At 52.6% G+C, this 16,698-nt stretch overlaps 1 pseudogene; it reads left to right on the top strand.

Moving 5' to 3' along the window:
- The first annotated feature begins 114 nt into the window (after nucleotides 1-114).
- On the top strand, nucleotides 115-211 carry LOC119237851 (U6 spliceosomal RNA; annotated as a pseudogene).
- Nucleotides 212-16,698: the final 16,487 nt, after the last annotated feature.

The following is a 16,698-nucleotide window of genomic DNA, read 5'->3' as shown; positions in this document are numbered from 1 at the left end:
CATGGAGACAGAGTAGAAGAGTGGTTTCCAGGGGCGGGGGGAGGGGTGGTGAGTCAGCATTAAATGGGGACAGAGATTTTGTTTGGGGAGATGAAAAGAGTTCTGGAGACGGAGGTCCTTGGGCAGCACCTCTACTAAAATTGGAGCGATTAGGTTAGCATGGCCCCTGGGCAAGGATGACACGTGAATTTGTCAAGTGTTCCCCATTTAAAAGAAAGTTCTTGAGCTGAACAATGGTGATGGCTGCTGAATGCCACTGAACTGTACACCCAAAGAGGTCCAAATGGTCATTTTAATGTTATGTATTTTCTGCCACCATTTTTTAATCCTGACTTTATAGGGTAAATGTGAATATTAAATTAAATAATATTGGTCAAGCCCTCAGCACAGAGCATGACGGTGTAACTAAGCTCTTGGTCTTAACGAGAGTGGGTGCTATGCATCTGCCAGGCACCTGTCACATGCTGATTCCTGGGGATACAGCAGTGACCCGGCCAGGGATTGGCCTCCCTTCATGGGGACAACTCGGGGGAGAGGACTCCAGGCCAGGACAGAGACAGTGTCTGGTCTGAGAGAGGGGACTGCAGGGCTGGGAGCAGCCCGGGATGCTGGACTCAGGTTGGGGTCTTCCTGCACAGACCTCCACCCAGGCACACCCAGGAGCAGGTGGATTGCTCAGCCCCTTGGGTTCAGATGCGCACCTATTCACCCTATTTCTCTCTCTCTGTGGGCTGCTCTGCTGGCCTCACAGAGATCTGCAGCTTTGGGCTTTCTTAAAAGCTAAGTTCAAGCTTCAGAAGGAAAAATCAGATAAACACAAACACCCTCACAATTCAGAACCTCCTGGGGCAAAGAACTGTCACCACCCCTCCCCCCAAGGCCTTAAGCCCTGAGGGCTCACAGGGCAGGAGGGGGCTGCCCTGGTGGCCTAGGGGTTAAATCTGAGCACTATCACACTCAGGCCTGAGTTTGATCCCACCCAGGGAGCTACCCACATGGCACAGCAGACCTCTCCTGTATCCCCGCTGCTCCCCTCAGCAGTGTATCTCAGTAGATCCACCTGTTCTGTTCCCCACTCTGTCGCTGGTGAATCCTCTCGGCACCCCAGCACCCCAGCACCTCTGGCCTACAGCCCAGTTCTTCTACACAAAAATAAATTTTTTTAAAAAGGAGGGACAATTAGGACCTCTCTGGAGGCGCAGCGGTTGAGCGCTGGGTTGCAAAGCTGCCCGCAGCCTCTGCAACGCTGGTTCGATCCCCGGCTGCTCCCCGGCCACCAGAGGAGGGTCCCACATGGCGCGCAGACCTCTCCTGCCGCCCGCTGCTCCCCTCAGCAGTGTACTTCAGTCCTTCTGCCTGCTCTGCTCCCTGCTCTGGCTCTGGTGAATCCTCTCACCCTCCCGCGCTTCTGACTGTACCCAGTGCTTGTATAAATAAATAAATAAATAAATCATTAAAAAAAAAAAGGAGGGACAATTAGAATTCAGCAGGGAAGGGCTTCAAAGGTAAGGGGGTGCCAGAGGGCAAAGAGAGGGTGCCCAGACCATTTTGAATTGGCCCAGGGAGGAGGCCTGGGTGGGGGCCAGGGAGGGCAGGATCCTGACAGATGAGCCGGGTCTGTCTGTGTATATCTGGCATCCTCACCTCCAGCAAAAGTGCCCCCAGGGGTGCCTAGGGACCCACCCCCACCCCCCACCCTTGGTCCCTGTAGGCTGGCTGCACCCCTGGACACCAGAGTAGATGTGCAGGCTTCAGGTGGGGAGAGAGGATTCCAGAATCCTCTCCAGGCCTGTCGGGAGATGGAGGGTCTCCCCACATAGGGGACGCTGTCTTCGTGGGAATGCCAGCCTCTCTGGCGGCGACTGCCCCCACCCCCACCAGTCCAGACGCCTCCACTTCGGGTCCTTACTCAGCCCAGCAAACTTTCCCTGTCACTCGAGACTGTTAGAATAGTTCCCATAATCTGCATCCATGTCTGAGTCTCCTCCCTCGCAATCCTGCTCGCCCGCCCCCCAGACCTAGCTCGGGAGGGTGGCATGAGAAAGCAGGGCTCTCCGCATCTTGCGCGTTTGCAGGAGAACTGGTCACCCCGGTTTTCCTGGGACTGAGGGGTGTCCTGCTAATGCCGGCACAGCTCCTGGCAAATGGATTAGCCCCTCTGGCCCTCACTCTCTCGCAGGCGGGAGGCAGGCCAGGGCCCAGAAGAAGTAGGTCCCTCCCATCACTCCTGGCCGCTGAGCCCCGGCCTCCCGCTGGCAAGCCACAGAGCTGGGCCCAGGAGCCTCACACACCTGTGCTGGGGGCGGCCGAGGCAGGAACACCGCACCCTCCCACGAGGGTCTCCAAGAGGGTCACTTACGACATGCTCGGCACAACACCGGCATCCGCAGTGCCAGCAGTGGCTTTTTTCCCTGCTGAGGTACTATTTGCAATTTGATATCACAAGGGAGAAGATTATGGCGAGAAACTTCTAGAAAACAAGGTTCTCACTGGCTGGCTTTGTATCCCCGGCACACACACACACACACACACACACACACACACACACACCCTCTGTTCGGTCCTGTTGATCTTCGTGTAAGGGAAACAGCTCATGTCACATTCTCTCCTGGGTCCTTGAAGATTCTCCCCCTGCCCACAGCCCCGGAAACAACAGGATTTTCCTCGTCACATGACCAGCGAGTCGCCAGGGCTGAGGAGACAATTTGTTTGAGGAGGACGGGCAGGTGCTCCTCTGAGGGGGCCGACGGGAGAGGCGTGTGGGTTTCCTGCTGGAAACCTTTGCGGCGTGGAGAGCTAAAGCCCCCACTCAGGGTTTCGCCCTGGCTTTCTCTTTCTGTCAATGTGCTATTATCTCCAGTGGCTCCTGCCCTCCAAGAAAAATGAGGCAGGAAATAGACGATATAATAGGAAATACGGCAAATGCAGGTTTCCTGTCAACAACATGCCTTACTAATAGATCGGCAGATGAGTGTTTTATTAGAACAACGATTATGACAGCTACAATATTTCCAGAGACAAACGAGGGGAGATCTGAGTTAGAGGAATGTGGGAAAGCTTTGCCAAGACACAGCAAGGGTTTGGGGCTTGGCTGTATACCCAGGAATCGGAAACCTGCCCTTTCTAATCTTAGATTTGGCTCCCGCAGCTCGGCCACTGACACCCCATCTCCCCCTTTCTTCCTCTCTGGCCTGAGGTTGGTGGCCCCAGCCTCCTCCCCCCGGCCTGAGCCCCAGGAGCAGTGGGCAACCCCCGAGCCACAAGGAGCAGCGCTGCAGGCCCAGGGGACTCGGCTGTGCCTCCCCCAGCCTGGCTCCTCTGGCCAGGCTCCTAGCCGCAGGGTGACTGCGCGCTGGCCCAGGCAGGAAGTTCCCCTGCCACTCTCCCGCAGAACCAGGGCCCCAGGCCAGGCCCCATTGCAGCCTGCCCGCACCCCGTGCAGATGGAGCCCTTCCAGGGAGGCAGATGTCTTCAGAGTGCAGCGCTGGGGAGGAGGCGCATAAAGGGCAAAGGCTTTCTGAAAATGCCTCCTTTCCTGTCCTCGGAGCACCCCCATCTGCTCAGAAAGCATCTGGCCTTGTCCCCATTTTATAAGGGAGGTCTCGGGGACCCTGTGGTGAGGGAGCCAGGCCAGGCCCAAAGCTGAGTTAGATGACAGCCCTGTGCTCAGGCCCACACAGCGGACGTGCCCACCAAGTCCAAACGCCCCTTGTTGTGGGCTCCATGAACACCCCCCGCCCCTGCCGCCCTGGACTGTGTGCCCCGAGAGGGCCGGAGCCAGCTGTGCTGATCGCGTCCCTCCCCCTACCCCGCATCTATAGCAACACCTGCACGTGGCCAGTGCTCAGTACATATGAATGCATGAATGAATGAATGAATGAATGAGTGAATGAATGAAGTGCCAAACTGAGCCATAGTGCAGCCACATGGGTACAGCATCTCCTATCAGAGACCTAACGGAAACTACCAGGACCCCTAACCCAAACACTGTCACCTCCATAAAAGGCTGAGTGGGAGCCTCTTCTAACTTGGGAGGATTTCTGAGCTCTGCGATTTGGGGGTTCCCGTTAGTTGATGAGCTGTGAGATGCATTTGCCAGGAATGGTGGGAGATGGTGTGATGGCCCGACGGCTCATTTTCTTCAGAATTTAGAAAAATGAGCGAAAGAAAAATGCACACTTGATTGTGCCTGGATCCAGAAAGAAATGAAATGAGACATCACGTCGCGAGTGGAGAACAGGGCAGAGGTCTGTTCAGGTCCGTGGGGACCTTCATTTTCTTAATAGAGATTTCTTTTAAATACTTAATCCTAGAGTGAGGATGACTGTTCTTGTTCCGTTTCAAACTCCATCAGATTCCAAAGCAATAAGGGCACCTCCATCAGGTTAGCAAAAATGCAAGAAATAAAAGATAACAGGAGGAGGGGAATGGTTTGAGGTTTTACAAAAGAAAAGAAGGCAGAAGTTTAATCTCCAGAGCAGGGTCTAAAAATAAACCCCCCAAAAATCAGTGAGAAATAAAATTGATGGTTAAGCAAAAACAAGAATACATTCTTAAAGAACAAAAAGATTTTGCACAGCAATCATCTACTCAACTTACGGGACCGTTTCCAGATGAGTCAATGGAACGACCCAAATTGAGCTCCTGCCAAGGACTGCTGGCCCCTTACCTGGCCACGTGTCTGTCAGCGGCCCCATCCGTGCCAGGACCTCCTGCCTGTGACCCTCCAAGACACAAGGGAGCCCAGAGCCCTAGGGCTCATTTTAAAGGAAGCCAATCCACTTCCTGTCAACTAGTTAACAGAGTCAACTACGTGCAAAGCACAGGCTTTGAGGGATCCACACGGTGAGCGAGAAATAAACAAATCCATACCCTGAGAAAAATGGAGGCAGGTCCCCATAAAACTGTAAATCTCTCCCACAGAGATAGACAAAGTTCTGTGCTTTTTTTTTTTTTTTTAAGATTTATTTATTTATTTATACAAGCACTGGGTACAGTCAGAAGCACGGGAGGGTGAGAGAATTCACCAGAGCCAGAGCGGGGGAGCAGAGCAGGCAGAGGGACCGAAGTACACTGCTGAGGGGAGCAGCGGGCGGCAGGAGAGGTCAGCCCGCCATGTGGGACCCTTGCCCGGCGGCTGACTATCAAACTGGCGCTGCAGAGACTGCAGACAGCTTCGCATCCCAGCGCTCAACCACTGCGCCACCAGGGAGGCCCCGTGCTTTTTTTTTTAAAGATTTATTTATTTATGCACACAAGAACTGGGGTACAGGCCAGAGGTGCGGGGGATAAGAGGATTCACCAGGGACAGAGCAGGGAACAGAACAGGCAGACTGGCCAAAGTACTCTGCTGAGGGGAGCAGCAGGAGACAGGAGAGGTCTGCTGCGCCATGTGGGTTGCTCCCTGGCGGGGATTGAACTCGTGCTGCAGAGGCCGTGGACAGTTTCACAGTGCTGTGCTTAACCCCTTGCCCCACCAGGGAGGCCCAGCATTGTGCTTTTTTTTTTTTTCTCAAAAAAAAAAAAAAAAGTATTTTCAATCATAAAAACAATATACATAGAAATTAGAAAGATAGAATGAAAAGAAACTTTACGAACCACAGTTAGGGATAATCACTGTCCCCTTTGTGACCTATTTCCTTCCAACTCTGTGTCTACATCAAAACATGTACATGCCTGACCCTGGAGGAAATCACGCAGCGTGAAATAATTTGGGCAGAGAAAGACAAACACCGCATGGTCTCGCGGACATGTGGAATCTGGAAAACAAAACAAACAAAACAGAAAACTCGTAGATGTGGAGAACAGATTGGTGGTGGTGCCAGAGGGGGCGGGGTTCAGGGGCAGGTGAAGGGAGTCAGAGGCACAAACTTTCACATGTAAGAGAAGCAAGTCCCCCTACCATGTCACCCACATCGCGGTGACTAGAGAGAATAATATGGCGTCACATATTTGAGAGTTGCCAAGAGAAGAAACCTTACAAGTTCCCATCACAAGAAAAAAAGAAGTTTATGACTTTGTGTGGTATTGGATAGGGACCAGACTGATCATGGGGTTCACTTCCCCGTGTATAGAAATATCAGATGAGGGCCTCCCTGGAGGCGCAAGGGGTTAAGAACCGCACTATGAAGCAATCCGCAGCCTCTGCAGCACGAGTTCAATTCCCGGCCGGCCAGGGAGCTACCCACATGGTACAGCAGACCTCTCCTGTCTCCCCTGCGCCCCTCAGCAATGTGTTTCAGTAGATCTGCCTGTTCTATTCCCCACTCTGTCTCTGGTGAATACACACACACACACACACACACACACACACACACACACACACCCCTGCAATGCTGGCCTGTATCCCAGCTCTTGTATGTATAAATAAATCTTTAAAAAAAAATTATGTTTATAAGTTGCCTACGTCTTCCAGCTACTGTGCCACCAGCAGGCTCCCCTGCCACTGGCGACTCTTGGAAGCACGGTCTGTGAGTGGTTGTACCTCTCACACCACACGCCCGCTCTGATCTCAGCAGCCGTGATGCTCTTGACAAAACATCTCGAGTGTGGATCCAGCCTTGACCATCGGGGAATGTACCAGTCACACAGCAACAAATCTTGTGTAGGAACCTCTGGCTGCATTTCCAATTTCTTTCTCATGATATAAATTCTTACAAGTGGGCTTAGTCAGTGTAAGGAGAAAATTCTAACATCTCCGGGTACGTATACCCAGTTGGATTTCTGAACAGCTGGATCAATTTATACTCTACAGGCACCGTGAGAGGCTCCTGCATGCTGCTTCTGGCTGGCTTTGAGGCTAGCGCTTTTCAGGACACCTGAACCATAAGTTTTTAAAGTAGAAGAGGCCCTTCCCAGCGCGCTTCATCGGGCTTTTTCCTGAAGAAAATGGGATTTGTGGCGGGGCAAAGAGTGAGGAGGATGTGGGAGTTGAAAGCGGGGACCTAGGGCTCCTTGGGAAGGAGCCGTCAGGGTGGCAGTGGGGTTAGATTCTAAGCCTGCAGGGGAGCACTCATCGGCTATAGGAGAAAGGGGTGCAGGATCCCCAGGAACGAAAGCTTGACAGGCCAGGAGGAAAGCCTTGAGTGCCAGCGTAAGTCGGTACCACGAGGTTCCTCACAGGAGGCCCTGAAGCCAGGCAGGCCTGTGGCCCCTGCGCTTCCCTCCGAAGCCTCACTCCCGGTGTGCAGGGCTGGCCCTCAGGCCCAGGAGGAGGCCACGCCACCAAGCCTGGGATGGAGGGAGACTCAGCAAGCGTCAGCATTGGCACCCATGACGCAGGGCGATGGACGTGCTGCGGCCTCCTCCACAAGCGGCAGGGGCCCTGGGGTCTGGACGGGTCTGCTCGCTGCAAGAGAGTCCTTGCACCAAGCACACAGGACACGCGGCCCGTCCCCCAGAATGGCCGTGATGGCCCCTCTGGTTTACCTCACCCAACAAAGACATAAGAAGCCCCTAATGAGCAGGACCCTGTTCCTGGACATCTGAGGACATGGAGGTGGCCTTTGTCCCCAGGACCCTACGGAGAGACGATGCCTCTGTCTGCTTCCATGTCCTTCCACCATGGGCTCGAGACAGGACAGGCAGGAGTGGAGAGTTGGGGAGAGGGGTTGACGCCACTAGCCACGGTCAGAAAGAGCTGTCCATGGAGGAGGACCTTGCTGGTCAGCTGCGGGGCTGGCCCAAGGCCCACGGCTGGGGCTGGACCCCACGTTAACGAGGTCCCAGGTGACATCATTGGGCAAAGACCCTGTGCTTTGCCCCTGAGGCCAGGTCTTCTCTTAAAGGAAGAGGCGGCACCTACTGAGTACGTCGTGGTTCCATCATTCTCGTGACAGCGACTTTTCACCCCACTTCACAGGTGAGGGAGCCAAGGTCCAAGTCAACGTGGGTAAAATCAGGCCCCCGCGATGTCTCTCCCAGCAGGGAGGAGATGCCACGCAGACAGAGCTCTTTTCAGGCAACTTTGGGGGCGGCTCTCAGAAGTGCAGGTTTAAGGACCCCAGCAAGAGAGGACTCAGTCTCCCCGGCCCGTGACAGCAGGGAGCCCTGAGCACCCTGGCCTGATGCAGAAGGCCCTGGAAAGGTGCTTTGGTCCTCATTGGGACGGGGTGGAGGGTATAGAGTCACCCCCACGGCAACTGGCAAGGAGGGGAATGAAGTACCAGCCCTTTCTCTGTGCCCTGTCTCTGGTCAGTGCTGCCCATAGGCCGAGGGTCACCGGAAGCCAGACGGGGAGGGCGCTTGTGGCTGTGGAGCACAGACCAGCCTCAGGGGCTCGGAGCTGGGCAGAGAGCCTGGAGGGCCCAGCACCATCCTGCAGCCAGCAGGCCGCAGATCCCCCACCACCACCCGCGCCATCCTGATATCTCAGGAGAGGCTGTGCTTGGGACTGGTTCTCAGCATCCATTGATCCTTTGATTGAGTGAATGAATGGTGTGTGTGTGTGTGTGTGTGTGTGTGTGTGTGTGTGTGTAATGAACATGTACAGATACTGGGTCTGGAGTTTCACCACTGACGGCTGTGTGACCTCATCTCTCTGAGCCTCAGTTTCCTCACCTGTGAATTATAGGTAACCCCAGGCCCTCCCTTAGCTCCTGATGGAGCTGACCAGCAAGGTCCTCCTCCATGGACAGCTCTTTCTGACCGTGGCTAGTGGCGTCAGCCCCTCTCCCCAACTCTCCACTCCTGCCTGTCCTGTCTCGAGCCCGTGGTGGAAGGACATGGAAGCAGACAGAGGCATCGTCTCTCCGTAGGGTCCTGGGGACAAAGGCCACCTCCATGTCCTCAGATGTCCAGGAACAGGGTCCTGCTCATTAGGGGCTTCTTATGTCTCTGTTGGGTGAGGTAAACCAGAGGGGCCATCACGGCCATTCTGGGGGATGGGCCGCGTGTCCTGTGTGCTCGGTGCAAGGACTCTCTACAGCGAGCAGGCCCGTCCAGACCCCAGGGCCCCTGCCGCTTGTGGAGGAGGCCGCAGCACTGGCCAGGGCACGAATAAATGCTGAGAATCGTTCTTGGTGACACAACACTTCACTGATGCCGCCATTCCATTTCGGTTTGTGCTGGGGTGATCTTGCTTACCTGGTCACTGGCTGTTCTCACCTGTTACCTGAGGGAGGTGGGGGAGGTGAAGAGGGACAAGTAGGGGGACTCTCCCATCCTCGTCCAGGCCGGCGACCCCGTGCGCGCGCTGCCAGTGTGAAGAGCCCCCTCTGTCTTCATTAGTCACGAGCGTGGCATCAAGCAATAAGTTAATTTCTAACTGTGGCACTTGATAAATTTTCCATTTACCTCATTAGTTTTTACAGCCTGCAATATTGGTGAGAACACTTCCAATTAACCATATGGGAAGCTTCAGTATGGAATCACAACAATTTTTAAAAATGTGTTATTTAACCAAATAAGAATCACAGCCCTGAGAAATAAATGTGCTTGAACCAGCCCTTGAGTCCTGGGGAGAGGAGCTTCGGGCGGCCTCACCGGGACCCCTGAGCCCGGGGTGGAGCACTTCCCCCATCCCCTCAGGAGCTCTGGGGAGGAGCCTGCAGGGAGGAGCCAGGGGCCAGGGAACCTCGACCCCTGGCCAGTGACAGTATACGCTCCTCCTTGGTTTAACTATCGAGCATTTGTCGGGGAGACTGGCCAGGGCCTGTATCAGAGCAGAGGACCCCGGGAAGACAAGGCCACGTGCACATGCAGGCCGCTCTGTGTATCGGGTTCCCTTTCTGCCTTCGCAGATAGTGCGTCTTTCACAGAAGCTCTGTGGCCACCCTCATGGAGCACGTCTGCCGACCCCTGCTTTCCAACAGCCTGTGCTCACTTCGTGTCTGGGGTCACAAGTTTTAGCAATAAAGAATTCTTGATTGGGCCTCCCCGGTGGCGCAGCGGTTGAGCGCTGGCTTGCGAAGCTGCCCGCAGCCTCCGCAGCGCCGGTTCGATCCCCGGCTGCTCCCCGGCCACCGGAGGAGGGTCCCACATGGCGCGCAGACCTCTCCTGCCGCCCGCTGCTCCCCTCAGCAGTGTACTTCGGTCCTTCTGCCTGCTCTGCTCCCCACTCTGGCTCTGGTGAATTCTCTCACCCTCCCGCGCTTCTGACTGTACCCGGTGCTTGTATAAATAAATAAATAAATAAATATATTTTAAAAAAAAAGGAATTCTTGATTAAGGTGCAGACGTTGTTTCATTTAAGACAATGCTCTTGACCTATGATGTGAGATGGGCTCTTCAAACAAGCGGTGGTAGCCGCTGAGTGAGTCACCAGCCACGTCCACTGCAGGCGCCTGGAGTGCGAGCTCGTGAAGCCAAGTCTCTCTGGGCCTCCGTTTCCTCATCTGAAAAGGGGAGGGAGGCTTTTGGGGAGATTAGCAGTTAATGCATTTACCAGAGTTGTTGGATTTCAAGAAGGTGCCTTAGGGGTCATTGCGGGGCTACCGTGGGGGGCAGGAAAGTGGGGTCTGAGCCACTGGGACCCAACTCCAACTTCAACAAGAACAGCTTCTTTTGATCTTTGTGGAAAGGATTCTGCTGGAATGGCAGATTTCTTAATGTCCCTTGCAGCTCTCTCAAGGACCAGGACCCAAAGTTATAGCTCAATTTATAAAGACGAGGACATACCAGGATGGTTTTCTTGCTAAGAATGATCCACGAGCTTGGGGGTTTCATAATCAGCTCTGGAGATGGATTAAGCTCCTTGGCTCTTTGCCAACTATTAACCCATCTTCGCAAGGCTGTGGGGCCTGTGCCTTGGCAGAAGGCAGTCGCCCTGAAATAGTCTTGACTCCCTCTGTTCTCTTCAATTACGGCAAGGCAAGCCCCTACATACATACAATCATCTTAAACTATTTATCTTGCCCAGAGGAATCGATCTTTGCAGGTCTTTCTCAGCGGCCTGGACACTGACGAATCACCTCAGAGATGGCCTCAGAAAGGAAAGTCGTGGCTCCTAATAGATGGCTCTTCTCTTATTACCCACCGCCCCCCCCCCACCCACCCAGGGTCTTCTCCATCTGGATCCTTCCTTACTGCCCCTGGTGGATTTAACTCTGCAAGCGCTGGGATGGCACCCACTTGATTCCTGTCCCCAGAGGCCTCCTGTGGATGGAAGGCTGAATGCACAGACGGGGAAGCCTGGGGAGAGCTCTGGGCCTCTGCTCAGGCTCTGTTCTCCCCAGAGAATAGTCAACCCCACCTGACAAGCGTCTCCAAGAAATTGGCATTGAACGTCTGCAGTGACCCGCACAGTCAGCAAACCAGGGCAGCCCCCCATCCCCATTCGTGTGGGCCTCACACACTCTCTTCCTTGACCTGTGGGCTCCTCCAGGCTGCCCAGGCCTGTTAGCACCTCACACTGCCTGTATAGGCAACACAATGCTGGCAACATCAGCCCTACTTTACAGATGAGACGGAAGGGTTAAATGTCCCACCCAGGGTCACGCAGGCAATAAAGGCCAAGGTCAATGTTTGAAGCCAGTTCTGGTGATTCGAGCTGAATCCTCCCTCAAGGACAGACCCTGTCACATGAGCCACTCAGCCACACACACCCCTGCCCCTCCCACTCTCCAAGGCTCTGGGCCACCTCTGTGGATCCCGCAGACACCAAACAGGGGGGCCTCGTGTGCCAGCCAGGATTTGCTGGGTTATGCACCAGCTTTTCTTTTTCTAGAACCCATGGAGGGTAGGACACAGTCTGCCGTAGTCCACTGTGGCTGCCAGAGTAGGCGCCATCACCCGGGTGGCTAATAAGCAACACAACTGATTTCTGTTCTGAAGGCTGGAAGCCCAAGATCAAGGTGCCAGCATGGCCTGGTTCTGGAAGCCCTGCCTCTGGGCTGCAGACGGACGCTTCTTGATGCACCCTCACAAAAAAAAACAGTAAAACAGGTTCTCTTCTTCTAAGGGCACTAATCCCACTTAAGGGGGCTCCACCCTCATCACCCAATCACCTCCCAAAGGCCCCACCTTCTGGTAGCACATTGGTGATTTCGACATATGAATGGGGGGGGGGCCAGGACACAAACATTCAATCGCATTATGAAACATCCAAATATTAGGAGTAAAATAATACCATCAAGTCCCATGAAACCTTCACCCCAAAGTGCCTACTGGCATTGTATAATGCAGATCCATCCAGAATATTCGTACATATTATGAATCGATGCATATAAAAATAACACATGAAGAAATTTTATTTGAGGTTTTTTATCTGCTGTGATTTCATTAATTTAAGTGATATACCATATCAATTCTTCTGCAACTTGCTGTACAGAGTGCTCCAAATCAGGATGTACATATTGGCCTCATTTGTTTTTTCTGCAACTCTGTTGTCTGATACTTAGTATGGATACATGGCGGCTGTTTAACTAGCTCCTTATTGATGGACGTACGGGTTTTCCCCAACATCTCACTATTAATAACAAGAAGGCAATGGGGATCCTCATCCCAGCTTCTTGCATGCAAATGATTATTTCTCTGGAGGAAAAACGTATTTCTGTAGGAAAAAAAAAATCATGAACTAAGCTAAAGAGAAGTCAACTGCAAGAAAATATTTGCAACATATTAATAATGAAATTATATCAAGAAATGCTTCAACTTAATAATGGAGACAACCCATAGAAAAATGGGTGAAATACAAATGAGCAATCTGTAGGAGAAACACCAACAGCCAAATGCAGAAGAAAATTGCTGTATCTCATTAGTCATCAGGAAAAAAGCAAATGAAGGTGACGATAATAAGCTATGTTTTTTACTTGCTGGACTGACCCCAATTTTTAACCAACTAATGTCAGTGATTGGCAAGAGTTTGGGGGGAGGGCACCGTCACACACTGTCACTTTCAGATAAGTTGACTCAGCAGCCAAGCAAGTTCTCTTCCCAAGTTTACTGTACAGAACAACAGTGCAGGTGCTTCGTCCTGTTCTGGTCACACACACCAGGTTGTGTTCAGGTTCAGTCAGAACCAGAGGGACCTGGAACTGAGCAGGCAGGAGCTGCACACCTGGTGGGACAGGCCTGGTTGACCAGGATCTCTGGCACCACCTCTGTCCCTGGCAGCAGAGGCCCAGCCAGTCCTCTACCCCAGTGTTCTACCCTGAAGCCTCTGAGCTGCAGCTCATTGTTTCCAGTGGGGAGTCATGACAGTAGGAGCGAGAGGGGTATTATTTGGGGTGGGCTAGATGGGCCTGAAGAACCCACACACTTGATGGTCATTTTCTCACAATCTGTTGTTCACCCAAAAGATCTTATTATCAAATTGAAGCCTTTTTTTTAATATAATGGGGTTATAAATACTTGGCCGTATATGTAGTAAGTATTTCCTCTGGTCGAGTAGCCAGTAGCATGCTCCGTTTGCCCCCACCCCCTCCAGATCTGCAATCCCCCTCAGCTGATGCACGTCCCAGGCAGCCCGCCCCCGCCCCCCACCAGGCACAGATGGCTCAACTTACCGCCCTACCTGGTGCCCAGAGACTCTGCCCCCTTACGAAGGACTTAGGCCCAAAGGGCACGGGGCTCAGCAGGCATCGCCACCAGACCCTTTCCCGGAGGCCCTCAATGCTACCCTCGCCAAATCAGTGGTGGGAGGCAGTGCAGCTGGGGCCCAGCCAGAGTCTCCAACACCATGTTCGAGACTCTGCGCCAGACTTCAGGAAAGCCACTTAGGGGCCTGAAATAGATCTGTGACTGTGGCTTGGGGAGCACCAGAGTCTACATAACCTCCCAGGTCTGACCGATAGGACAGCCAGCTTAGGCCCCAAGGCCCCTCACGCGAGTGGAATGACAACCTCAAAAGTCAAACCCAAATAAACAACTTGGGATCAACCCGAAGCTTTACAGGCTGAAGCTTCAGCAACCTGAGGATGTTGGGGTGCAGAATGGAGAGACATAGGAGCCTCGGAAACGCCTTCCCTGGGTTCCTCTCCCCTCCCCCACCCGTCAGCCTACCCCCTCCTTGGCCAGGCAGCCAGAAATCTGGGTTTCAGAGGCATCCTCACTGCCAATATTAGGTTCCCTGTAAAAATACAGAGATTTGAAATATCCCTGCAAATATCTCCTATTTTTAATAACATGGTATCAATTTGCAAACAGAGTAATGATCTCTGTTACTTTTCAGGAAATTATGTTTAATATACTTTACCAGAGCGAAGGAAGAACAATTTAATTGAAAGAGCTGCTATGAACCATATTTAACCTCAGATGTACTAAATGGAGTGTCTCCGAGATAAGTTATGGTTTTTAATTTAACGTAAACTATTCTGTGCATAAGCACTGTGTTTTTGCCCTTATAATAACGACTGCTTTTGGGTTTATGAACGATTTCTGCATCATCTTGCCTCCCATGAGCACTCCTCGCGAGCGCGAAACCCGCTAGTCCCTAGAGGCCAGCCCGACGCCACAGTCTGGGGACAGCTGTGCTTCCTACGGGCGGCGTCTTCCCAGAGACCATCCCCCCGTTTTTTGAGAAACACCCGTATTTCACGGCCCGGCTGCTCCCGTGCTGGCTGGCTTTTCCAACTCCCTGATTAATGGATCCCGGCCACCGCACCAGCACTTTATATGAAGTTTCGTGCTCACCAAGATTAATTACAGAATGAAAAATATTGAAACTTTATTATTCATATAATTCATCGCTGGGGCTAGTCCCAGGAAAACGAAGTAAGTAGCTGAAGTTCATCATCTGACAGTAATCGAAGGGAAAGAAGATGGAGGGGGCAGGTGCAGCATCTCCCAGCCTGACCTCCTGGTTGCTGGGCAATGAGGGAGCCACAGAACAGGTGCCCTGATCCAGCCCATTGCCCGGATTATCTCCATGCTTCCCACACAGTCTTGGGTGAGTCCCTAGGCAGCCCATCCCCAGGGCTTTTATTTTATTCATATCCCTGCTCTCGTTTATTTATGTGTGCTTGTCTGAGTGGACATCTATTGGGCTCTTTGTTTTGCCAGAGGCATCCATGCCCCATTATTTGGGCAAGACTGCCGATTTCCCTTCAAGAAGCTCTCTGCTCGGAGCTTCAGGTGGGGATCCTCAAGGGAGTGCATGTGAGCAGGTGTCAGCCAAGGAGACTACTGCAATTCTCTGGCCACAGTGATTGGTTTAGAACAGGGCAGTGACTTATCAGGGCCAATGCCATGCGGCAAGTCTTTTCCCGGGAAGGTAGAGTAAGAGCTGAGTTTGTCTTTCCAGTGGTGAAAGTTCAGAGCATGGAAGGCCGGAGCTACAGGAGCTATCATGCTGGAACAAGGAGGACAGCCTAGAACCATGGAGGAAGCACAAGGGTGAGATGGGAGAGACTGAGTCCCGGTGATGTCATTGGGCCCTGGATCAAGCCATACCTGAAGCTAGACCTACATCAGAACACTGGACTCTTTAGTTCTGTGAGTCATACGGTCTGTCTCGTTTAAGCCAATGTGAGTGAAGTTTCCTCTCAGGGACCTTGAATGTTTTTTTTTAATAAGATTTATTTTTATTTATTTATGCATACAAGAGCTGGCCAGAGGTGTGGAGGGTGAGAGGATTCACCAGAGACAGTGGGGAGCAGAACAGGCAGATTGACCGAAGCACACAGCTGAGGGGAGCAGCGAGAGAGATAGGAGAGGTCTGCCTCACCATGTGAGTTTCTCCCTGACTGGCCGGGGATCAAACTCGTGCTGCAGAGGCTGCGGAGTGTTTCCTAGTGTAGTGCTTAACCCCTTGCGCCACCAGGGAGGCCACAGGGACCTTGAATCTTGAGAGAAATCACAAGAGGACAAAAATGTCAGCCAGAGACTTTCATTCCAGTGGCTTCATGACAGGACTGTGGGTAAATTCCTACCCCCTGAGTCCTAGAACTGACCTATTACTATTACAGTGTCTGTTCCCAGGCTCCAAGGCTCCTTTGCTGCTGCCTCAGGCAGCAGGGCCCCCAGGGCCTAGGTCACCTGGCCCTTCTGCAGACCTGGGTCTGTCTGCATCATTATAGACAGAGCTCCAAAGTCATGTTGCAAAATGTTATCGATGCTACCAATTTTCAAAACACTGTAAATTGTGACTAGATATATACATATGTAATAAAATTACTAAAATGGAATGGGAAAGAACACACCAAATTTGCGTTACTGGTCACCTCAGAGGAGTCTCTGTGAGGAGAGGGAGCAGGGAGGTGCTTCTCTGAATGTTTGTTCTAAGAAAACATAAAATCAGATGACAGTCCTCCCAGTTCTGGGGAGCAGGGAGTGGCTGGCTGAGATCCTAGCTGGGCCCCTGGGGGGATGGTTGCAGGAACGCAGAGGGAGACTCCAACCCCCAGCAGTTCACAGCAGAGACAGTCAGGCCAGCGCAAAGCAGGAGGCAGAGATCACCCAAGGGATCACCCAAGGGTGGGGATCACCCAAGGGTGCAGAGAAAGCAGAAAGAGATGAGCACTTGGGACAGGTGGGCGTGGCCGGGACACTCAGACCTGCTCTTGGGAGGCATGGCCTGCGCCCAGGGGGTCTGGACCTGCAGATGAGCTTGCAGAATCTCGTGAATGCTTGGAAGCACACTCATTCCTCTCGTGTTTTTATTTTCACACTGCACATTTTTAAAAATAAAAACCAAGGAAAGCTCAAAAAAATGAAAAATACACCAAAAAGACAAAGAAAATGACCATAGTCCCAGAACACAGATAAAAATAACCACTTTGCATATTTCACCGAGACTCCGCCTGCCTTGGCTCCAGGGGT

Source organism: Talpa occidentalis, unplaced genomic scaffold (assembly GCF_014898055.3).
Source record: "Talpa occidentalis isolate TD23 unplaced genomic scaffold, MPIMG_talOcc4v2.1 talOcc4.1042, whole genome shotgun sequence".
Classification (NCBI taxonomy): domain Eukaryota; kingdom Metazoa; phylum Chordata; class Mammalia; order Eulipotyphla; family Talpidae; genus Talpa; species Talpa occidentalis.
This window is presented reverse-complemented; position numbering and strand designations above follow the sequence as displayed.